The 23984-nt window shown below is 52.6% G+C and overlaps 1 pseudogene; it reads left to right on the top strand.

The window, feature by feature from the left end:
• Positions 1 to 1404: 1404 nt before the first annotated feature.
• LOC136787311 (olfactory receptor 14C36-like) lies at positions 1405 to 16391 on the top strand (annotated as a pseudogene).
• The last annotated feature ends 7593 nt before the right edge of the window (positions 16392 to 23984 follow it).

Genomic DNA, 23984 nt, shown 5'->3' with positions numbered 1-23984 from the left:
GGGGAGGGAGGGAAAGCTAGGGATCCCTTCGGGCTGTTTCCCAGCAGGTTCCCCTGCAGCCCCAGGGCCATGGGCAGGGAGCCTGGTGGGGGGCAGAGCAAGGGAGGCCTTGGGCTGGGCCTGTGCTGCTGAGCTGGGCCGGGCTCCTGGGCCCAAGGGGAGCTCCTGGCAAGCGGGCAGCGCTGCAGAGAGCCAGCTCTGCCCAGGAGCAGCTCCTCTGCCCAGCGCAGCAGGGCTGGGGGCACTGCCTGCAGAGACAGAGTGGGTAAAGGCAGGCAGAAGTGGCAGGATGCACAGAGCTCGCTGGGGGAGAACACTTGCCAGCCCTGACCCCGGTAAGTCTCTGGCTGGAGGGCAATGCAGCCGCAGCTCCTGGAGGAAGGAGAAGCCGCGGGTGCAGGCAGGGGTGCCCAGGGCTGTGGTGCAGAGCAGGGTCCCTGCTGTGCCCCAGGGGCTGTGTGTCGGGGCAGGGCCTCTGCCGCCTGCCAGGCTCAGCACTCAGCCTGCCCGGGGAGCTGCCCAGGGCGCCGCGGGGAGAAGCTGCGGGTGGAAGGAGCCCCCCCGGCAGGGCAGGGTCCTGCTGCTGGCGGGAGGCTGCTGCCTGGGGCAGCCTGCTCACAGATCCACAGCACAACCCAAGGGGGTTTCCTGACCCTTGGTTGTATCCAAGGGGACTTTTCATGAGGAATTTCAAGGCAGGAATTTTCTGCTTTGTTTTCACTTTCCAACACTTACGGGATGGAGAGAGGTTGCAGAATGAAATGGAAAAGTAACTGTGAGGTTTGAACACATCTCTGGGATTCCTGAACTGTAACTTTGATCATCGGAAGGTTTTTGAGGGGGCTGATAAATTGCCTTCAGCCTCCATTTTGTTCATGGACAGGTTCAGCATCAAGTTTGATGAACCCATCAGTGCTTTCTGACATGTTGTTTTACACCTTCAAAGATGCACGTGCCCCTAGCTGGTGCCCTGCATACAGGCAAGTTTCTGAAGGGCAAAGCTTACTGCACAGGGATTGGGTTGGGGCTGTGAGCAAAAACAGGACTAAGATATGAGACAGGGAAACCTGGAAATAAAACCTCCAGGGATACGATCAAGGAATGATAAGCAATTAAAACCAAAAATGTTGTCAGAAGGAGAATTCATCAGAAACGACCATATTTTTCTTCGAATCAGTGCAGAGCCCTTCCTCTGAGCAAGTCCCCTTGTCTCCTCTCCCACCCAGGAAAACCCCTGCCCTGGTGGCCGTGGCTCCAAGGCATGAAGCACGTCCTCTGCAGCCACACCTCCAGCAGAGCAGAGGCGCATCTCTCCAGCCATGTGCCCATTTTCCTTTGTGGTGCAGGGGGGCTGCCTAGGATCACGGGCAATGCATTCTGTGAGGCTGGGGAATGAGTTGACTTTCCCTTAATGAGACACCGTCATTAGGACACTTGGCTATCTCCTTGAGGTGTCCTTTCAAGTGGTGAGCTGCCCTGCAGGATGCAAATATTTTCCATAGCATCTTCATGTTATTTGAAAGCCCAGGAAAGAAGCAGAGAGATGCTGCATGCAAGGACATGCCGTTGGGTTGGTGAAATGAGTGATAGGTGTCCTTGGCTAGAGTTGTGATGCTGAGACCTTGCTCAGGTACCTAGAGAAAGGCTGGGCACTCAGTGACTGGCAGTGGATTCCTTTGCTCTCAGCAGTGTCTGGCAACTTTTCAGGTAACAGAAATGTGATTGCTGTCCAAAAGCTGCAGGTTCAGGGCAGTTGGGAACAAGTCCAGCCAGCTCCCTCACTCTGCTCTGAGCCACAGGGAATCCCTTTGCCTCTCAGGTCTCAAAACCATTCCCTGTGAGTGCAGCAGAAATGCTCAGGATTTCTGACTTCAGAGAACACTGCTTCAACATGAAGAGGGGGAAAAGGGTATGTAGAAAAAAAATGTCTCTAAAACTCCTTTCTGCCAACTTCATTCTTGTCCTGGTTCCAGTTAGGACAGAGTTAATTTTTCCTCATAGTAGCTGGTAGGGTGCTATGTTTTGGATTAGGATGAGAAGAGCGCTGATAACATGCTGATGTTTTAATTGTTGCAGAGCAGTGCTTACACCAGGCCAAGGACTTTTCAGCTTCTCGCTCTGTCCTGCCAGCGAGCAGGCTGGGGGTGCAGCAGGAGCTGGGAGGGGACAGACCCAGGACAGCTGACCCAAACTGGCCAAAGGGGTATTCCATACCATCTGACGTCATGCTAAACAATATATAGGGGTGGCTGGCCGGGGTGGGGGGCCGGCTGCTCGGGGATAGGCTGGGCATCGGTCAGCAGGTGGTGAGCAATTGCATTGTGCATCACTTGTTTCTTACACGTTATTATTATTAATGCTATTATCATTATCACTATTATTATTATTGTTATTATTATATTCCTGTTTTAATAAACTGTCTTTATCTCAACTCACAGGCTTCACTTTCCCGTTTCTCTCCCCCATCCCAGAGAGGGAGGGGGGAGGGTGAGCGAACGGCTGTGTGGTGTTTAGCTGCCAGCCGGGTTAAACCACAACAATTCTGTAGCACTGTGAATGCAGATGCTGACATGGCCTTCTGTGTAAGAAAGGATTTCATCTGACAAAATCTGAAAATAAAACTTTGCCCAGCTGTCATGTTCCTGTGCACTCACTGCTCTGAGTCAGGACTGATTCCCTCAAGAGTCCAGGAGCAGAGGTCCCTGCTTCTCACGGCACACTGAACTTTAGAAATGAAGCTTATGTCATGAAGTTGAATGACATTTTTCAACAAAGAAAGAAGAACCATTTGAGTCTGGCAGGGGGAGGGTCTACAAGGAATGGCATAGGCTTAACTCAGAGAAGACTCCCCTGACTTGTCATGCTGTTTTCCGACCTGTCCAGATCTCCATACCCAGAGGCAGCACCAGATGTCCAACAGCAGCTCCATCACCGAGTTCCTCCTCCTGCCATTCGCAGACATGCAGGAGCTGCGGCTCCTGCACTTCGCGCTCTTCCTGGGCATCTACCTGGCTGCCCTCCTGGGCAACGGCCTCATCCTCACCGCCGTAGCCTGCGACCACCGCCTCCACACCCCCATGTACTTCTTCCTCCTCAACCTCGCCCTCCTCGACCTGGGCTGCATCTCCACCACTCTGCCCAAAGCCATGGCCAATTCCCTCTGGGACACCAGGGCCATTTCCTATGCAGGATGTGCTGCACAGGTCTTTTTGTTCCTCTTCTTCATATCAGCAGAATTTTATGTTCTCACCGTCATGTCCTACGACCGCTACGTTGCCATCTGCAAGCCACTGCACTACGGGACCCTCCTGGGCAGCAGAGCTTGTGCCCAGATGGCAGCAGCTGCCTGGGGCAGTGGGGTTCTCTATGCTCTGCTGCACACTGCCAATACATTTTCCCTGCCCCTCTGCAAGGGGGTTCTGTGGATCAGTTCTTCTGTGAAATTCCTCAGATCCTCAAGCTCTCCTGCACTGACTCCTATCTCAGGGAAGCTGGATTTCTCATGTTCAGTGCTTTTTTGGGGTTTGGATGTTTTTCTTTCATTGTGGTGTCCTATGTGCAGATCTTCATGGCAGTGCTGAGGATGCCCTCTGAGCAGGGCCGGCACAAAGCCTTCTCCACGTGCCTCCCTCACCTGACTGTGGTCACCCTGTTTATCAGCATGGCCATATTTGCCTACCTGAAGCCCCCCTCCATCTCCTCCCCATCCCTAGACATGGCAGTTGCAATTCTGTATTCAGCAGTTCCCCCAGCAGTGAACCCCCTCATCTACAGTGTGAGGATTGAAGCACTAAAGGATGCTATTTTGAAAGTGTTTTTAATTATATTTTTTAGGAATCATAAAGTTCCCGTATCTCTCCACAGGTGACTCTCAATATATCCCATTCCAGCCTTGTGCTTTGTTCTTTTCCATTATTATATTTTTTCTTGTTTCCATATTTCATTATTTTAATTTCATTATTTTTAACTGTTTGTTCTTCTGCTGTTCCCCTCCCCCCCCCCCCCCCCCCCAAAATATATATTCACTCCTCCCACTGCTATTGCTGAATGAACCTGCATTGTCTCAGCAGAAGCTTGGATAAAAGTCAGTCTCAAAGTGTGTAGCAGTGCAGACTGTCTCATAGCAACATAATTGCTTTCTCTATATAATAAATGGGATTTTTTCACTTCCTGAAGGCTGGGCTTTTCTTTCAAAGCTCAGCAGAGCTGGCATCAACCAAAAGGAAAGTATAAAATCCCAGGTGGGAACTGGTCCTGGAAATGTCTGGCTCCTTCCTCATGCTATGATCTGTGCCTGCACTAGAGGAACAACCAGTCCTGTCACCCATGCCCAGACCCTACAGACTCTAGAGTGGGGCTGTCAGCGAGCCCCTGTGTGAGACGTAGCAAGGGCTGGTCTGGGGCCTGGCACTGGGAAAAGCAGCCAGACCAGGAGGGCTGTAGGGGGACAAGGCACCAAGCTCTGTTGTGGGGACCGTGCCAGGGGGGTTGTTTCCCTGGCCCTGATGCCCTCTGCCCCAAGCAGTGCCGACACAGAGGGGACATGGGGCTGTGAGTGGGGCAGTGATGCTGGGCCAGCCCAGAGACAGGCCTGTGGACAGGAGCCACAGCACTGCAGCAAGTTCTCACACGGCCACCACCCCCAAACTACTGCCAGGCCCCACGCCCCAGCCAGGCCGGCCTCTCCCCTCAGTCACAGCCATGGCTGCAGGGACCAGGAGACACCTGGGGCAGGATGTGTGGGTGGGCAGCACCAGCCCCAGTGCTCCTGGCAGCCCCTCTGCAGCCAGAGCAGCTCCCAAAGGTCAGGACGGGCCTCAGTGCTGCCCACAGGGCCAGGGGCTTTGGGACTGCAGGTACTGACAGCACCTGCTGGGAGACCCCAAAGCCAGGGCTGAGCATCAGTGCCTGGCACCACAGCTCACAGTGCCTCCTGTCCTGTGTCCTGACCTCTCTCAGGAGCACCGCTGGGTGTGTTATTCCCTGCATGGGTGTGGAAAGGAGCTGCTGGAGGGCTTCACTGGTGATCTCTGTAGCCCCTGGCTCTGGCCCCACATCAGCTCACAATTACTGCCACTGTCCCTCTGCACTGGCTGTTGGGTTTCTCACGTGCCCTCCTCTGATCTCATGCAGTGCATCTCTTCCTGGAGCAGGCCCTCACAGCCTGCTTGCAGAGTCCCAGGGGATCCTGGTGAGGCTGTGCTTCAAGAGCAGGCTGGGATTGCCCTTGGTCTGAGTAGGTGTGGTGATCTGGCAGGGGCACAAGTTGGGGCAGAGAAGATAGAAAAAGCAGAAAGATATCAAATGAAAGGAGGAAAAAAAATCACCTCTGGGCATGAGAGGTGAACCAAGCACTGACCAACGTGATCTAGCTGCCAAGTTATCCCAGCTGAGGGCAGGCCAAGGTACAGGCCTCCAAAGGTTCTTCCAATTCATAATCCTCAAGGCAGTGGAGTCTGGACCTGGGAATACTGCTGTGGGTTGAGACACTGCCTGCTTTTGTAATCTCTGCTCATCAGGGTTACCTAGTGAGTGAGGTCATCCTAAAAGCAAACTCTGTTCCTTGGGCACCAGGACTCAGACTGGTTTGAGGTACCACGGAAAAGTTTCCAGAAACACTGCCAGGTATCATAGAATGACAGAATGTTTGAGGTTGGAAGGGAGCTCTGGAGATTGCCTAGGCCAACCCCTTTGCTCAAACAGGATCAGCCTGAGCAGGTTGCCCAGGTCCATGTCCAAATGGGTTCTGAATACCTCCAGGGATGGAGGCTCCACAACTTCCCTGAGCAACCACAAGCCTCCACGATCTGAGGACATCTTTTAGTGGAAGGCAGTCAGGTTTGTTAAACACATTTTCCGCTTTATAAATTCCTACTTACTCCTCCCAGTCGTGTTCTTAACCACCACTTCTTTGGAATCCAGTTTGCCCAAGGGTTCCCTAACAAGGTCCTCCACCTCACAAAGTACGACTTCCCTGCTTCAGGCTTTTTTTGTTCTGATCTCAAGGACTTGCCGTTCCAGAGGCCAAGGTTGGAAAGAATGCGGCAAAGAGGACAGTGAGCAGTGCCTCAGCCTTCTCTATGTCCTCTGCCACCTTGGCCTTCTCTGTATTTAGCAGTGAGTCTGCATTTTATCCAGCCTTCCATTCAATGCTGATGTCCTTGTAGAAGTCCTTCTTGTTGTTCTTCACGTCCTTTGCCAGATTCAACTCCAGGAGGGCTTTGGCTGTCCTAACAATATCTTTGCATGCTCATCAATTTAGCATTGATGCCCTCCAGAAACCCGTTAGATGGCTTGTGCTCTGTTGTACTGGTATTCTAGCAGAAATCTGAGTGTTTCAACTTCCCCCGTGAGGACCATTTCCTGCAAACTTGAGGCATTTTCCAGTTGTCTGAGGAAGGCCATACCTGCTGCTTCTTCCTTACAGGAGGTCTCTAGGTGACACCAACTACAAGGTCACCCATGTTCGTGTGCCTGCTAATCCAGACCCATGAATTCTCATCACCAAAACCAGGGCAAAGCTCCTTACGTTGCCGCTGCTCTCCCCCTGAAAGGTCTGCTCTCCCTCCGTGCCTTACAATCCTCTCCACCCCTGGACGCACCCCTGTTGTGGGCTGTTACGCCATCTCTGCTATCCAAAATGAGAGCTCTGTAAGCACACACAGACCTCTGGTTCTTCCTCTTTTTCTATGCACTATACACATCAGTGCCCTGGCACTTCAGGGAGATGCCCAGGAATTCCAGTTTCCCAAAAGGGATATCACTGGCTGTCAAGCTGGTAAGTCTCAAGAAACTCTTGGTGAATCCATGCTGACTCCTGATCACTTTGTTATCCTCCGTGTGCTTGGAAATGTTTTCCATGTTTAGCTACCCCATCAGATTCCCAGGAACTGAGGAAAGGCTGTCTGGCCTACAGTTTCCTGGGTCTTCCATCTTGCATTCCTTTAAGACAGGGGTCACATTTGCTTTCCTCAGCTGTGCCCTGGGCCTTAAAAAGGAGTCTCAGGGGAGACCTTACCGTGCTTTACAATCACCTTAAAAAGACTATAGTGAAGTGGGGATCAGTCTCTTCTCAAAGTACCAAGTGATAAGACAAGAGGAAATAGCCTTAAGTTGTGCCAGGAGACCAAGTGATAAGACAAGAGGAAATAGCCTTAAGTTGTGCCAGGAGAGGTTTAGGTTTGATATTCAGAATAATTTCTTCTCTGAAAGAGTTATGAAGTATTGGAACAGGCTGCCAGGGGAAGTAGTTGAGTCATCATCCTTGGAGGTCATTAAAAAACATGAAGATGTAGGGCTTTGTGACATGTTTTAATGGTGGACATTGCAGTGCTAGGTCAAAGGTTGGACTGGATAATCTTAGAGGTCGTTTCCAACCTAAATGATTCTGTGATTTGCTGATAATTCTGTGCTCTGGGCTTCTGGGTGTTGGAGTCTGCCACTTGTGCCATAAAGATTTGGCTGGTTCATAAACAGGAAGGATGTGTGAGGGAATTCCTAGCACAGGTGTGGCCGCTGCTTGACAGCAAAGAGATAAAAGCAGGATGTGTCCAACCTCTCTAACCTTCATTGCTCTCTGCTCTGCTTAGACCTGAGATGTAAAGGTGAAATGTGCCAATATGCGCATGTCCTGGGAACATAATCTCCCTTTCAAGTGTTGGGAAGAAATATATTTTTGGAGAGAGTTACATTTTTTTTTCTTCACATAAAGGGGGAGAAAGTGTCATAACTCACTGCTCCATGTACATCACCTTTTAAAAAAATGATGATAACTTGTAGACAAGCATAAAAAATTCTGAAATTGAAGTCTTCTTACAAATTTATTACATTAAGGAATTTTCCACATACATTTCAGTTTGGCCTACAATGTCCTTCAGGGCTTGATTCAGTTGCCCACAAAGATGTTGCTGCTGCCTCAAGGATACCCTGGAATAGCTGAAGCACCCATTTGGGGCTATGAGATATGACACAGGACCTTCTGTCTTTAAAAAAAACATTTTCAGAGTCCCTTAGAAGACATTCAGAATTAATATCAGTTGGAGGTCGCTGATATCATTTTATCTGTAGGTGGACAACTAAAAAAAAAAAAAAAAAGGCAGAAAGAAGAGATTCTTTCCTAGAAGGTTGTTTATTATTATTATTATTATTATTATTATTAAATTCTTTCCCTTTAAGAAGACTCCTGGCATCTCCCTAATTAACCCATAAGAATTGAAGACTTCAGGAGAGTTATGCCCAGAGTCTTGGCTTCTGAGGGAGTTTTGCATGTTGATTGGCCTTCTGCTGCCAAGTTCCTGAACTGCAGAACCAGAAAGCTGGAGCAAGCCTCTGAAGAAGTAAAAGACGAGCAAGCCTCTGAAGAAGTAAAAGACAAGCAAGCCTCCAACTGTTTGAGGGTGTTGGCCAGCTCCACTGAGGGCCATACCTGAAGAGACCACGATGGGAACAAGCGGACAAGGTGCCTGTCCCTGGGAGATGGTGAAGGAGGAAATCAGAGGCACTGGTTACAGGTGGAAAATCAAGTGGGGATGTGGTTCTGAAAGCCGTTGATGTGTTTCACCAAGGGGGATGGCCAAGGCCTGAGCTCATCCCCTGGAAAGGGGCATCCTGCACTTCCTGGGCTGCTCGGGGCTCTGGCAGGGGCAGTGTGATGTGGGGGTGTGCAATTCCGAGTGCAGGACATTGGTAGGACACTTGCCAGGCTCTGTGGGGTTGAGGAGGTAACAAGGCCCAGGGGCTGTAAGGGACCGGTGTCCTCTGCTGGGCCTCAGTGGAAGAGGCTGCAGCTGTAGCCCTAAAGACACCGGTTCCATTGGGGGGCTCCAGCCCCACAGTGGCCCTCCGCCATGCCCCTCCACATCCTGTCGTACATTTTCCTGTATCTGTGCTTGCATCCCTGCAGAATTTTACCACACACTCACATTCCCACCTCCCTCTGACCCCATGATTGCCAAAGCTCTCCTAATTTCTCTCCATCCTTACTAACTTTGGCTTCAAACACAAACCTGTGTTTTCCTGAGGATTTCCCAATACCTGTGGTTTCCCGACGACACATCAGGCTTCTTCCAAAGCTTCACCCTATTGGAACTCTATCAGCCAGTATGTCCCAGCCCCACAGTTGCCTGAATTGTCATTGGATTGAATCTCTACATTGCCGCCCTGAACTCGACATAATCCCCCGGCAACATGCAATTTCCTCCTTTTGGAAACCGAGCATGGCCTTGGCGCACACAAGCACCTCCCGGGATCAGCCCTGCAGAGCCTTGGAGGAGACAAGAAGCTCCCTGGGCACACCAGGCTCTTCCCAGGGCACTCAAGCACCTCCCTGGAGCACCCTGGAATCTCCATTTCAACCTTGGTTGCCCTGGGACATGCCTGGGTGCTCCACGAACATGCCTAATATCTAATGGAAATGAATGCTCTGGTAGTTTAAGACCGTCTCCTAGAAGATGCTTGAGTGCTCCAGAATGGGGCTTGCATGGCATGGGGAGATGCTTCAGTGCTCAAAGTGAGAGCTTGCGTTCTAGGGTTATGTGCTTGGGTGCCCTGGGACGCTTTCCCTTTTTTCCCCTGACTTTCTACTTGGGTGCAAAGGGAATTACTTGCGAGCACCAGGGGAAGAGTTGGGGTCCTGGGGCGATGGATGGGCACTCCAGAGGCTCTTGGGCACTCCAGGGAGATGCTGGTTTGCTCTGAGGAAATGCTTGTGTCATCCAAGGAGATCTTTTTAGTGCCCTGTGGCTATGCTTGGCAACTTAAGAGAGGTGCTTGGGTGCCCTGGGGTGATGCCTGGGTGCTCCACGGAAGTGCTTAGCTTCACCAGGGAAGTGCTTCAGTGTCCTGTGGAGATGCTGGAGTGCTCTGGGAGATGCCTGGGAAATGCCTGGCTACCTGCGGAAGATGCCTGTGGGATCCAGGGAGGTGCTTGAGTGACCTGCTCAAATGCTTGGGGATGTGGGAAGCTGCTTGTGTGCTCCAGAGACATGCTTGAACAATGCAGGGAGATGTTCTGGAGCTCCAAGACGACGCTTCTGTGCCCCAGGGAGACGCATGCTTTCTCCAGGGAGGTGCATGGCTGCTGTGTGCAGGTGCTTGGGTGTTCCAAGGATGATCCTGGGTGCCCCATGGAGATGCTTGGGTGCCCCCAGGTGATCCTTTGGTGCCCCTTGGTTTGCTCACGCACAAAAGATGGAGACTCACAACGATGCTTGGGCTCTCCAAGTACGTGCTTGGTTTCCCCAGGGAGATGCCTGGGTGCCACAGGAAGATGCTTGGGTGTTTCAGGAAGGTGTCTGGGTGGCCTGGGGATATGCTTGGGTGCTCCCAGGGAGGCGCTTGTGTTTCCAGGAAAATGCTCTAGGATGTCCAAGTATGCCTGGGGCAGACGCTTGGGTGCTGCACAGAGATGTTTGCATGCTCCAAGAGACACCAGGGTGGCTTGCTGAGAGACTTGGGTGCTCCAGGGAGGTTCTTGAATACCCCACGCAGGTGACCGGGTGCTCTGGGGAGATCTTTGGCTGCCTCAGCAAATTGCTTGTGCAGCACGGGGAGGTGCTTGTGCGTACCAAGGCTGTGATGGGTGACACAGAGTGATGCTTGGGGATCCTGGGGATCTACCTCTCCTACCCCAGGGAGAAGTTAGGGTACTCCAGAGAGGTCTCTGCATGCTTCACAGAGGTGCTTTTTGAACGACCGAGATGCTGAAAGAACTTGCTTGGGGCTTGCAGATGGCAACGTAGTGGTCGTAGGACATGGTAGTAAGGACAGAAATTTCTGCTGATATGAAGAAAGAAAGAAAAAGACCTGTGCAACACACCGTTGATAGATGGCTCTGGTGTCCCAGAGGGAATTGGCCATGGCTTTGGGGAGAGTGGTGGAGATGCAGCCCATTTCGAGGAGGGCGAGGTTGAGGAGGAAGAAGTACATGGGGGTGTGGAGGCGGTGGTCGCAGGCTACGGCGGTGAGGATGAGGCCGTTGCCCAGGAGGGCAGCCAGGTAGATGCCCAGGAAGAGCGCGAAGTGCAGGAGCTGCAGCTCCCGCGTGTCTGCGAATGGCAGGAGGAGGAACTCAGTGATGGAGCTGCTGTTGGAGGAGAGTTTGGACAATGCAGGAGTAACTAGTTGAACGGAATTGCAGCACAGACTCACAGAAGGCTAGAGCATGGAAGGCACCTTTTCTGTGCTTCCTTCTCATGCCTTCTGTCATTTTGTTTGGAGCTTTGTCCTAAATGTTGCAAGGCTTTGCAGGGACAAAATTAGAAGGGCCAAAGCCTAACTGGAGATCAGTCTGGCTGTTACCATCAAAGACAATAAAAATGTTTTTAGAAATACACGAGAAGGGGAGGATTAAGGAGAATCTTCGTACTTTATTGGATGTGGAGGGAAACATTTTGAGAAGAGATGAGGAAAAGACTGAGATATTTAATGCCTTCTTTGCCTCAGCCTTTAGCAGCAAGACCAGTTGTTCCCCTGGTACTCAGCCCCTGAGCTGGTAGATAGGGACAGGGAGCTGACAAAAGGGTGACACTTTTCACAACTTCTTCACTCTCCCTTTCTCCTTCACCTCCCCTTTCTCTTCCAGGCTAGTTACAATAGCTCTTCAAAGCTTTGAATATCCCTAGGATGGTGAAACCAGCCTGTTCCTATTGTGATGTCTCCTGAATGTGTTTCAGCTTTTGTTTAAGGTTAAACAAGTACTTGAGAATGCCATCCAGAAGTCTGCCCCGAGGCAGGAGATTTAGTAGGGGCTAGGAGCATGGGAGGACACTGGCAGGACCCTAGAGCAGTGGGCACATCCAATGCTTTGGAACTTCACCCCTGAGCAAGTGCAGAATCCTAAAAAACTGGTGAAATGCATGAAAAAGTCTTGTGAAAAGACACAAATCACTGCAACATGCTGGGCCTTTTCCTAAGTATAGAAGACACAGTCAATGCTACTCCAAGTCCAGTGACAGGCCGCCACTCCAACCTGTGTGACGGTCCCTACAGCCACTCCAACTCCTCTGAAAGGCCCTGCAGCCACAACAACTCCTGGGATGGGCTCTGCAGCCTCTCCAACCCCTGTGACAGGCCCTGCAGCCACTCCAGCCTCTCTGATGGGTCCCATTGCTGTGCCAGAGAACCAACCTGTGCCACTATTGGTTGCTCCTATATGCAAGAGAAAACTATGGACGTAAAAAACATTTATTTATTTTTTTCTTAGAAAGGAAAGAAACTCCTATGCAGACAAGAATGGAGGAAGAAGACAAGGAATGCTTCAACAAGTTGGGCCACCAAGGAAGAAGGAGGGCAAAGAGGAAGAGATCAGAATGGCATCAGTAACCTACAAGACCCTTATCCCAGGGCGAGCTATGAGATTTGTGAAAAAATTTCAGTCATCATCTAGGTGAGCACACTGTCACTTGGCTGCTCCAGTGCTGGGAGAACAGGGCCAATAGCCTGGAATTAGAGGGCAGGGAAGCCAAGCAGATGGGATCCCCCTCTAGGGAAGAGGTGACTGACAAAGCAATTGGCTCTACCATTTATCATGGACTGACCCAGACTGCCCTGGAATGGGGGAAGCTCCTGAACACCTGCAATACCTTGGTGACATCGTCATGTGGGGCAACAGAGCAGAAGTATTTGAGAAGGGAAGGAAATAGCCCAAATCCTTCTGAAAGCTGGTTTTACCCTAAAAAAAATGTCAAGGAACCGCAACACTGGATCCCGGTGCAGGCTGGCCAGGGTCGGGGGGACCGCTGCTCGGGGATGGGCTGGGCATCGATCGTTGGGTGGTGAGCAATTGCCTTGTACATCATTGCTTTGTACACCTAATTATTACTGTTGTTATTGTTGTTGTTATTATTAATCTCTTCCTTTTCTGTCCTTTTAAACTGTCTTTATCTCAACCCATGAGCTTTACAGGTGTGGAGCTGCAGGGGCAGTGAGCTAACAGCTGTGTGGTGCTGAGCTGGGTTAAACCACAACATCATGTTTGACAACTGCACATCAACAGCACAAATCACACTTCTAAAATCAGTCTCTTCTGTGTTCAGTGAGGAGCAGTTGGTGATGACTTCAGTCTGCTCCAAACACCATACCCCAGGAGAGACCCTGCTGCCTTCAGGAGCTGTCAGCCCTGAGGCCTTGGAGACACCTCGAGGGAGCCCAATGGCACAGAGCAAGCGATGCCATGATCGGGTGCTGTGTGCTGTGCTGCTGAGCTGGGCCGGGCTCCTGGGCCCAAGGGGAGCTCCTGGCAAGTGGGCAGCGCTGCAGAGAGCCAGCTCTGCCCAGGAGCAGCTCCTCTGCACAGCGCAGCAGGGCTGAGGGCTCTGACCACAGGTGGCACGGGGAGAGGAGAGGAGAGAGGTGTTGGAGGCAGCGAGGAGCGCAACAACAGAGGGCAGCGTGTGGCAGGAAGGTCTGCAGACTCTTGACACTGTGAGTCTCTGGCAGCAGGGCAATGCAGATGGGATTGACAGAGGGGTCTTCTACAGCTGGCACATCTGATCATTGATAGCATCTCTCAGGGCGGCTCTTTTTGTTTCTCCAGCACAGAGTAGAAGATGCTGTAGAGAATGGCATCGGTGATTGGATTTTTCAAGAGAAAGACCAAGGCAGGGGCTAACCAAAGGGTAAGAATTTTTCTGCAGTCTGTGCTTGCAGATTCTTGCAGTGGAAGGCAGGCAGGTTTCATGGTAATGGGTTGTTGGGATTGTACAGGAGACTGACACCTAGAGCATTGCAATGGGAGATAATGTGTCAGCGATGGACTTCATGACATCCCTTTCCACACCTCAGCCCACAGGCTGCACCAACACTATCTTTGTGGTCCTCTCCTGTTTTATTCTAGCTGATCTTCAGGAGCTGGAAACCCTCTGATGCCCAGGGCCCTATCTTTGTGTCTTCCTGCCAGAACAGAACACACAGTATTTGCAACGAGCATGAGCAGTCTCCTCTGCAGGCAGAGCTGCAGCAGAGGAGGGTCTGCTGAGTGTCTGTCTGTCCCTCCCTGGCCTTGCCTCCCCTGGCAGCAGCACGCTGCCATTCCTCCTGGCTTCTCCACCTGGCCGTGCTGCTGCTGTTCTTGTTTCCAGGCTGGCTGGGGATGGGGGTTTCACATGTACATGGAGTGAGCCCTCGGTGTACTTGGGGGAAGGGGAGTATGGGGACAGGGTGGGGGGTCTGGAGATGTGCAATTTGAGCCTGGATTGCTCTGCTCTCAGCAGCGTTCAGGTCCTGCTCAGGTGAAACTCTGATTGCAGTTGTCCTGCAGCTCAAAGAGATACCAGCACAGGGCAGCTCAGACCAGCACTGATGGACAGACTGGCTGTCCTCCCTGAAGGACACTCTGCACTAAAGGGACAGTCCCTTTGCCTCTGAGGATCCACTGGATTTCACTTGGAGTGCAGAAATGCCCAGGATTTCTGCCTCAGAAAAAGAACTTAAACGCTGGGGAGGTATCAATAACAAAAAATACAAAAAAATAAATCCCCAAAGTCCTGCTCGGCAATTGGTTGAACTGTGAGAAACAAAGGGGTAAGACTCTTTGATATCATCACTAAATTTTATCTGAGATTACCCCATGTTCCTCTTTACCTCTTGCTATAGGGCAGGACTTACTCCTCTGTTGCCTACAGCAGAGTCCCCTTCTCCCAGGATACCCTCAGGCAGCATGAATCAGAACTCCTGAAAGGGACCTACCAATTGTCTGCCTGGAAGGGAACAAGAATTTTGGGGGGTTTAAGCTGAGAAATAGAATGAGTTTTTCTCACTCAGTCTGCCATAACTTCTCAGATAAGTCTGCAGTAACTTGGCAGTGCTTTTTCTTCCTTGAGCAGGACCAAAAGACCAAAAACAGCAAATGGCCAACAGCAGCTCCATCACCGAGTTCCTCCTCCTGGCATTCGCAGACACGCGGGAGCTGCAGCTCCTGCACTTCGTGCTCTTCCTGGGCATCTACCTGGCTGCCCTCCTGGGCAACGGCCTCATCCTCACCGCTGTAGCCTGCGACCACCGCCTCCACACCCCCATGTACTTCTTCCTCCTCAACCTCGCCCTCCTCGACCTGGGCTGCATCTCCACCACTCTCCCCAAAGCCATGGCCAATTCCCTCCTGGACACCAGGGCTATCTCCTATCAAGAGTGTGTTGCACAGGTGTTTTTGTTTGTACTTTTTATGTCCGTGGAATATTCACTTCTCACCATAATGGCCTATGACCGCTACATTGCCATCTGCAAGCCTCTGCACTACGGGAGCCTCCTGGGCAGCAGAGTTTGTGCCCAGATGGTAGCAGCTGCCTGGGGCAGTGGCTTTCTCAATGCTGTCCTGCACACTGCCAGTACATTTTCCCTGCCCCTCTGCGAAGGCAATGCTGTGGACCAGTTCTTCTGTGAAATCTCCCAGATCCTCAAGCTCTCCTGCTCAGATTCGTACCTCAGGGAAGTCAGGACACTTGTGTTTAGCTTTTCTTTAGGCTTTGGTTGTTTTATTTTCATTGTGGTGTCCTATGTGCAGATCTTCATGGCTGTGCCGAGGATGCCCTCTGAGCGGGGCCAGCTCAAAGCCTTTTCCACGTGCCTCCCTCACCTGGCCGTGGTCTCCCTGTTTGTCAGCACTGCCATCTTTGCCTACCTGAAGCCCCCCTCCATCTCTTCCCCATCCCTGGACCATGTGGTGGCAGTTCTGTACTCAGTGGTTCCTCCAGCATTGAACCCCTTCGTCTACAGCATGAGGAATAACAGACTGAAACATGCCCTGTGGAAACTGATATCTTGAGGTGTTTCAGAAGAAATTATTTTTCAGTCATCTTCTGCGAATGACTCATAATGTCACTTATTACAGGAAGAGCCAATATTCTCTTCAATATTCTCTTTTGCTTTCTTTGTTTGTTTGTGTCTTTGAGTATGTGTTTCTAGTACCAGTATTTTTTAGCTTTAATTCAGCTGTTGCCCAATAAAATATCATTATTTGTCCCATTTCCAGTTCAGTATGTACATGTTGAGTGTATGTACTGAGATTCTGTACCTGAGGAGCCATGCTCTCTGTGAATTTAAACAAAATAAAGGAGCCTGCACTGCCTTCTTTGTCTGACGTCCATCCTCTGAGACCTGTCCTGGCTCTGCAGGGACAGTGCCCGTGTGCAGGGGTGCAGAGGAAAAGAGTCCCATCCCAGCAGCACAGCCAGGGAGCACCAGTGCTTGGATCTGCAGGGGAAGTTTGAGTCCAGGAAACAGCAGTGAATGGAGCCTGCAGAGCATGAGCCTATCCCAGGTGGCCTGAGCAGAGCTCAAGTGCTCAATCTGGTGTGAACAGGCAGAGGAGAGCTCTGTAGCCCCAGGGCACTCATCAGGCCTGGCAAAGGAGTCCAGCGAGTGATTTGTCGCAGCCCTGGGGCAATGGCAGTGACCCCATGAGCTGGGTCTGCCTCCCAGCCTGCCCAACACAGCCCTGCAGAGTGCCCCTGTGCCCCGGGTACCACAGCCCCCTCGCTCTGCAAAGCAGCACCGCCAGCTGCGGCTGGGGCAGGGGCTGGGGCTGGGAGGGTGCCTCCCCTGAGTGTCTTCTAGGCCAGCTGCAGGCACATGGCTTCTGGACGTCAGCGTGATCTTCACTGTGTGGAAGGAGCTGAGAGACTGCCAACAGGCACGGGGCTTGAACACTGCCTGCAAGGTCCCTCCTGCCCTAGCACCTCCCAGGACTGGCACAGAACTGGCTCCCATGCATCAGAGAGGCTGGGAGTCCAGCAGCAGTGCCATGGGCTTGAAGGATCACAGCCAGCTCACTTCTACGTGGGCAGAGCCTTGCCCAAGAAAGGGATGTTTTGTAGGTATGGTATTACGAGGGCAGTGGTGCCTCAGAAGCTCTAAGTCCAGTAGGACACGAATGGCTGTTAAATGGTCTGTGAGTTGACTTCTTTCTGAAGTAGCCAACAGGTCTTCCCTTGACTTCTGGCTGGGATCAGTGCCTTTAGGCTCACATCTGCTGGTGTCCATGACAGGCCAGCAGATCCACCTGCTTTGCACGTAGGTCATAAGATCCTCTCTTCCTAAGTACCTGGCAGGCCCCGTAGAGGAAGAGGTCTTGGATAGCTGTTGTCATGTCAGAGGTTTCAGCTTTGCCTAATTCATCCTTCAGGGCTGCTTTCAGTTTTCTACACAAAGGGGGCCACTGCCTCCCAGATGCCTGGGGGAACATAAAGCCTGCATGAGAGCCTGGAAGAAGTTACCCTGGGTCCATAGGAACCATTCTGGAACCAAAACTTGTAGGCAGGAAGCACACTTTTGTGGTGTTGCAGAGCTGCTGGGCACATTGTGCAGGGTGCTCCTACAGACCTTGGTGTCTTTCTCCATGCTGGCTTAGGAGCTGTTTCTTTCTCAGGAATGGAGTAGTCAGCAGAGGTGAGACAAATACTCTGAGTTCATGAAAGCCATCAGAAAGCTGCCCCTAAGAAGGTGGCTGATATGGGGAAGTCAGGAAAGCCTGGCCAGAAGAGATGAGAGATTTGGCGGAGGGAAGAGGAGCTTGGATAGCAGAAGCTAACGATTTTGAAGAGGTTAGAATGTTCAGGTAATGTGGATCCCACCGTAAAGCTGACTTAAAGCAGTCATGTGAGGCTCTTAACCTATTTTATTCTGTAACATTAATCCTTAAACCTAAATGCTACTCCACACCCTGACTGGAATCCAGTACTCTAATATTTGTCCACAATATCCCTTGAAGCCAAACTTAGTCCATAGCCTTTTTCCATTACCCTTACACTCTTGCTCGCCCTGATCCCTGCCCTTAACACTAGCATTAAAATGCTCTGGTTAACCCTAGTCTTAATGCAGACCTAAACAAAACCCTAAACCACAGAGCTTGACCATACCCTAACCACAGACCTGACACCACAAGCAGAACACCAAACATTTCCACTAGATTTTGCTTCATCTCTAACCCAGAAAAGTGAGCTCTAGTCCCTAATGCCATACATGAACAACTAACACCCAAAGCCCCCATTCCTGTGCATTAACCTCCTCACCTTCAATCCCTCTCCTAACCCGTAACTTTAGGCGCTTGCCCCCTTCGGGCAGGGCCGGAGCCGTGAGGTTGCTGTGCAGTCACATGGCATTCAAAGATGAATGTGAGGGGCCGTGGATCTGATCAGCTCGTCAAACACAAGGACGAGATGGGTGGGAATGCTCTGATGAGCTCAGCTCTGCCTCAGGATCCCCTGCCCCAGCAGGAGGAATGTGACTGGGGCAGTGACTGTGAGGTCACTTCTGTCTCTGCAGACGATAGGGCAGCAGCAGGAACGTGTCACGGAAAGGGACTGTGAGGTCACTTCTGTCTGAAGTAGCTGACAGGTCACCCTTGACTTCTCCCTGGGATCTGTACTTTTTGGCTGACATCTGCCAGTGGCCCTGCTAGGCCAGCAGAAGGCACCTGGTTGGCATGCTGACTGTGCGATCCCCTCTGCCTACATAGCCAGGAGGACCCAGACAGAAAGAAGGCCCGCATATGGGTTGTGCTGTCCCTTCTGCTTGAGTCCATGACTGGACAGCAGGAGGCACAAGGCTTGGTTGTGTCCAGCCAAGAAGTGCAAGGACAGCAACAGCTCCATTTCTTGGAAGATGCTGGTGAGGTGACTCCTGTCTGGTTGGTTGACAGGCAGCAATTATGCTGATATGTTGGGATGCCTACTTTAGGAGAGGTTTCAACCTTGATGGAGCTTTCTTTGGTAGTAGGGAACAGCAGGAGGAAAAAAAAAAAAAACAGAAAAAAAGCAAAAAACACAGCACAAAGTGCATCTCGGAAGGTTGGAAGTGGCCACGAGGAGGAAGAAATGTCCCCCACCATGACTTCATGTCCAAACTGATACTGGAATTTAAAGAAGTTATTGTTACAGCTAATTCATTTTCTGCTAGGAGAAATGACTCTGTTGTGAAGTGTGTGTGCCCAGGGGAGGGAGGGAAGCCCAGGGATCCCTTCAGGCTGTTTCCCAGCAGGTTCCCCTGCAGCCCCAGGGCCATGTGCAGGGAGCCTGGTGGGGGGCAGATATCAATGTATGTCTTCTTCTTACAGAAGGTCAGCACTGACTGTTTTAGTATCTGCTTAATAAAACAGGATCTTAATAGTGCAGTCTGAACACTTCACTCTTCTTTCACAGCTTGTGCCAAAATCTGGGCTGTGCACTTGCTCCCCGGCAGGCCTGTTGCTGCATGGATTTGGGAGAGACCAAGCATAGGATTTAAGAGCAACATGTTGGTGTCTAATGACAGCAGAGATGGTCACTGAGGTACATAGGCATGATTGTCCCACATGGGGCAGGGCAGAGGACATCCTCCAGGACATAAATGTGAAGCTGCCTGGAGAGTCCATCAGCTATGTGCAGATCTTTAGGGCTGTGCTGAGGATGCCTTCTGAGCAGGAAGGTCTGCAGGCCTCTTGGGGATCTGTTGCAGAAGAGAGCAAGGCACACAGCAGGGGACACTGACCTCTGTACGCTTGTGCCATGAAATACCCATCTGCGGGGCTGAGCCCTCTGTGCCCCCAAGAGCTTCTGTGCCCTTCAGAGGGGCTGGGGCTGTGGTGGCAGTGCCCAGGGCCCTGAAGCAGCCTGCGGTGGGCACTGCCCTGGGGCTGCTGCCACTGGACTGGGATGAGGGCAGGGAGGTGGGCAGAGATCAGGGAGGTGGGAGAACCGTGCTCAGGGTCTGTGTTGGGGGAACGGCCAGCTGTGCTGGCCTCTGTCCTGGCCCAGAGCCCTGCAGACCTGGAGCAGGGCTGTCTGCAGAGGCCCCCATGGGATGTGGCTGGGTCAGGGCAGGGGCCATGGGCTGGAGGAGGTTGCAAAGGCAGGAGGGCCATGGCAGGAAGGGACCCTGAGGGTGCCATTGGGATTGTAACAGGGGGATCTTGACCCAGCCCTGAATGTGCACTGCCATGTGCGGTGCCTTGGCAGCACGGCTGTGGGAGCATGTGTGGGGCAGTGGGACTGGGACGTTACAGTAACAGGGTGCTGAGAGGGGCCACAAAGGATCTGCCAGGGTTTGGCAGCAAGGACAGGCTCCAAAACAGAAATTTATGGTGGAGGTGGAGGTATGGTTTTAGCAAGGGCAGAGCTCACCTGGAAGTGGTGTTATCGAGAAAAGTCAAGAGCAAAGAGAAGAGCTTTTGCTGGAGCTAAGGCACAGATTTCCCACCCAGCTCGCCCAGGGCTCGTCCTGAGCAAGGCGGCCACAAGCCCTGCCTGCCCTCCTGCCTGCCCCGCGCCGTCAGGTGGCTGTAGCAGAGGGGACCCACAGCCAGCCCCTCGATGGGGCTCTGCCAGCCCCTCGCCCTCCCCTCTGCATTGACGTCATTTCTGCCCAGGGGCTCTCTGATGCGCGGGATGATATCATAGTGCCTGCCGGCCAGCCCTTCTGAGGGCCAGTCAGGCTGCTGCAGTGGCAGTGACCTCACTCCAGCCCCCTCCCCACAGCCTGCCTCTCCCCTTCCCCTCTCCCCTCTCTGGACCCCGGGGTGTCACGCAGTCGGTGTCACGCAGCAGCTTTGCAGTGGTGGCCTCGGTGTTGGTGTTGCCAGGGAGGACATCTGCCCCTGTGCCAAAAGGACCTACTACTGCCAAGATGCATTTGGTGTTTCAAGCTGTCACTGGCAGAGGTCTTGCAAAGTCTTTCTGCAGTTGTGCCCAGGGACCTTCACTCCATGGGTCCTGGGCTGGGGCTTTCGCTACAGACGAACCTGCGTCGGTCGTGGCACAAGAAAGACGCCTCTTACAGCTGTGCTCTGCATCCTCCTTCATGCTAGGGCACCACTCGGTGTCCTTCGCTCTGCTCACACTGTTTGTCTTAGCTCATGGATGAACTGCATGAGATCTGCTTGAGTCTTCTGAGGCCCAATCCAAGGCCTCCTGCCTGCTGCACCTACAGCACAAGAACTATTACTTCTCCGTATTATGCAGATTGACCTGATGGGTCTGTTCATATTAATCCCTTTTAATTTCCCTAGTTGGAAGGGGACATATTCCCAGACTGGGGCAGGCTGCTGGGCTCTGCCACAGCCACTCAAATTCACCTGCTCTTGAGTCTTTCAGCCTGAGTTTATCGCAGATGGACCAACATGATTTTCTTGGGGGTCTCAATGGCCATTTTCAAGTATCTCCAGGAATCCACTGGAACTTGGGCGTCACATTTGCTAACCCACAGTTGACTGGGACCTCCCCTGCTCATCTTCCACACACTCCAGAGACCTCCTAGACTATTTCCTCTCTGCTGTGTTGTCTTTCCAGAAGACATCTGGGAAGCTGAAGACCCCAACCTGACTGTCTTTTCAGTGACCAAGTCAGTATCGGCCAGTGTGTGAGTGGCTCTAGGACACTGGATGCACTCCACACACTCCAGTCTTTGATTCAATAACCTGCAGTCCTCTAGCTCAGAAGTCACTGAGCACAAGCCAACATGTCAAAGCTCTTTTGTGTTTGTATAAAGCATTCCCATACTTCAAACTCACCTCTAGAAGAGTCCAAAACACTCCAGGCACCCACAATTGACATAAGCAATGGCAGCATTACTGCAGGCTGTTGCAAGGAGTCCCAGAAGTGCCTTTCCGTGATGACCAGCTCTGGAGAAGGCCTTGGGTTGCTTAGCTTGGATGGAATGCCAGTGGATATTGGAAAGCAAGACAAAAAAGGCTTTGCACATCTCTGGGCCCCAAGGGCAGATGCCACTCACAGACATTGCCTGGGTGACATGTGGCAGCGATAGCTCCTGCCGAGAGGCAAAACCCCTCTCTCAACAGAAGGGATGAGGAACAAAGCCTTCATCCCATTTGGCTGATCTCACAGTGATACCCAGGCACAAAGCTGCCAGGCTGTTACCATGACTGTGGCAGTGTGCCGCTCTGTCAAGGAACTGGTAGCTTTTCAGGGGAATCCAGCCCTAGTGCTTATTCTGCAACTAAACGCTGCTTTTCTAACCCTGTCAGGCTTCTCATGCATACCACCTTTTCTTTGTGGTGTCTCCTTCCTAGGGAGGAATAACACCAAGCACCTGTACAGGCTGAGTAGAGGGGGAGGATCACCTCCCTTGGCCTGCTGGTGACACTGTTCCTAATGCACCCCAGGATACCGTCGGCCTTCTTGGCTACAAGGGCACACTGCTGACTCATGCTCAGCCTGCTGTCCACCAGGACTCCCAGGTCCTTCTTTGCAGAGCTGCTTTCCAGCAGGCCATTCCCAGCCTGTACTGGTGCTGGGGGTTATTCCGCCCTAGGAAGGAGACAGGACCCTGCACTTGCCCGTGTTGAACTTCGTGGGGTTCCTCTCAGCCTATCTCTCCAGAATGTCCAGGTCCCTCTGTGGTATCAGCCACTCCTCCCAGCTCTGTGTCATCAGCAAAGTTTGTGAGGGTGCACTCTGTTACATCATTGACTTCACTGATGAGTAAATTGAACAACAGAGAGGAACTTTGGCACGTCCCGCACCCCTGCGCACCCTGGCAGGGCAATTCCTGCTGCAGGAATCAGTCAGCACGGTGCTTAGAGAGGGCCAGTCAGTGTTTGCTTTGTCTGCTTCCAAGTGTGTTCCCCAGGAGGGACCCTGCTGCCATCCGGGAGCTGTGAGCCCAGGAGCCTCAGGGCCATGTGCAGGGAGCCTGGTGGGGGGCAGAGCAAGGGAGGCCTTGGGCTGGGCCTGTGCTGCTGAGCTGGGCCGGGCTCCTGGGCCCAAGGGGAGCTCCTGGCAAGCGGGCAGCGCTGCAGAGAGCCAGCTCTGCCCAGGAGCAGCTCCTCTGCCCAGCGCAGCAGGGCTGGGGGCACTGCCTGCAGAGACAGAGTGGGTAAAGGCAGGCAGAAGTGGCAGGATGCACAGAGCTCGCTGGGGGAGAACACTTGCCAGCCCTGACCCCGGTAAGTCTCTGGCTGGAGGGCAATGCAGCCGCAGCTCCTGGAGGAAGGAGAAGGCGCGGGTGCAGGCAGGGGTGCCCAGGGCTGTGGTGCAGAGCAGGGTCCCTGCTGTGCCCCAGGGGCTGTGTGCCGGGGCAGGGCCTCTGCCGCCTGCCAGGCTCAGCACTCAGCCTGCCCGGGGAGCTGCCCAGGGCGCTGCGGGGAGAAGCTGCGGGTGGAAGGAGCCCCCCCGGCAGGGCAGGGTCCTGCTGCTGGCGGGAGGCTGCTGCCTGGGGCAGCCTGCTTACAGCTCCACAGCGCAACTGGTATGTATCCAAGGGGACGTTGCAAGAGCAGGGATAATGATAGGAAATTCCTGCTGCACTCTTAGCTTTCCAGACTCTCTGCTTTTAGTTTTCTCTTCTTTGGCTCAGTGAGAATAGAAATAAAGGCTGTCACTTCAGGGTAGAGGCTTTGACTGCTAAGCCTCCACAAGGAGCATTAGAAGGACCCCAGCAAGTCCCTTTCCTGCCCCTCAGCCCACAGAAAGCTCCACCACCACATGTGCAGTGTCAGCAGGGTCTGTGTGACCTGGTCTCTAGGACGTGTCCCCAGCGAGCTGCCCCTGGGCAGAGCCCTGCTGCCAGGAGGTGTCTGCAGGGCAGAGCTGAGCACCCAGCGGGTGGGATGGGGGCTGTGACCTGCAGGCAGGAGGCGTGGGGACAGAGACCCAGCTGCAGGCAGGGACAGCTGCAGGCGGCAGAGCCATGGGCAGGGAATGGCAGGACAGTGCTAACAGAATACTCTGGTACTTCCCTTTCCGCCCTCAGTGCCACAAGATTCAGGACGTGACTCATAACCTCAGCAGCACGACTTCCAGCAGAGCAGACTCTCCTGAGTTTCTGTCAGTACCTCTCTGGCTTTGCCTCTCCTGGCAGAAGCCCTGTGCTATTTTTCTCTGCTCCTACACATACTGTTGCTGTTGTTGCTTTATGGATCCCTGTAGATCTGGCTTTCAGCTGCAGCTCAAGCTCTGACCCTCTGGGTCCCACCACGCAGACCTGTCCTTAGGGGAAAGGTGCCCAAACCCCGTTCTCAACTCTGGGACTTGGGGCAATGCAGTCTATGGGGAAGG

Source organism: Anser cygnoides, chromosome 28 (assembly GCF_040182565.1).
Source record: "Anser cygnoides isolate HZ-2024a breed goose chromosome 28, Taihu_goose_T2T_genome, whole genome shotgun sequence".
Classification (NCBI taxonomy): Eukaryota; Metazoa; Chordata; class Aves; order Anseriformes; family Anatidae; genus Anser; species Anser cygnoides.
This window is presented reverse-complemented; position numbering and strand designations above follow the sequence as displayed.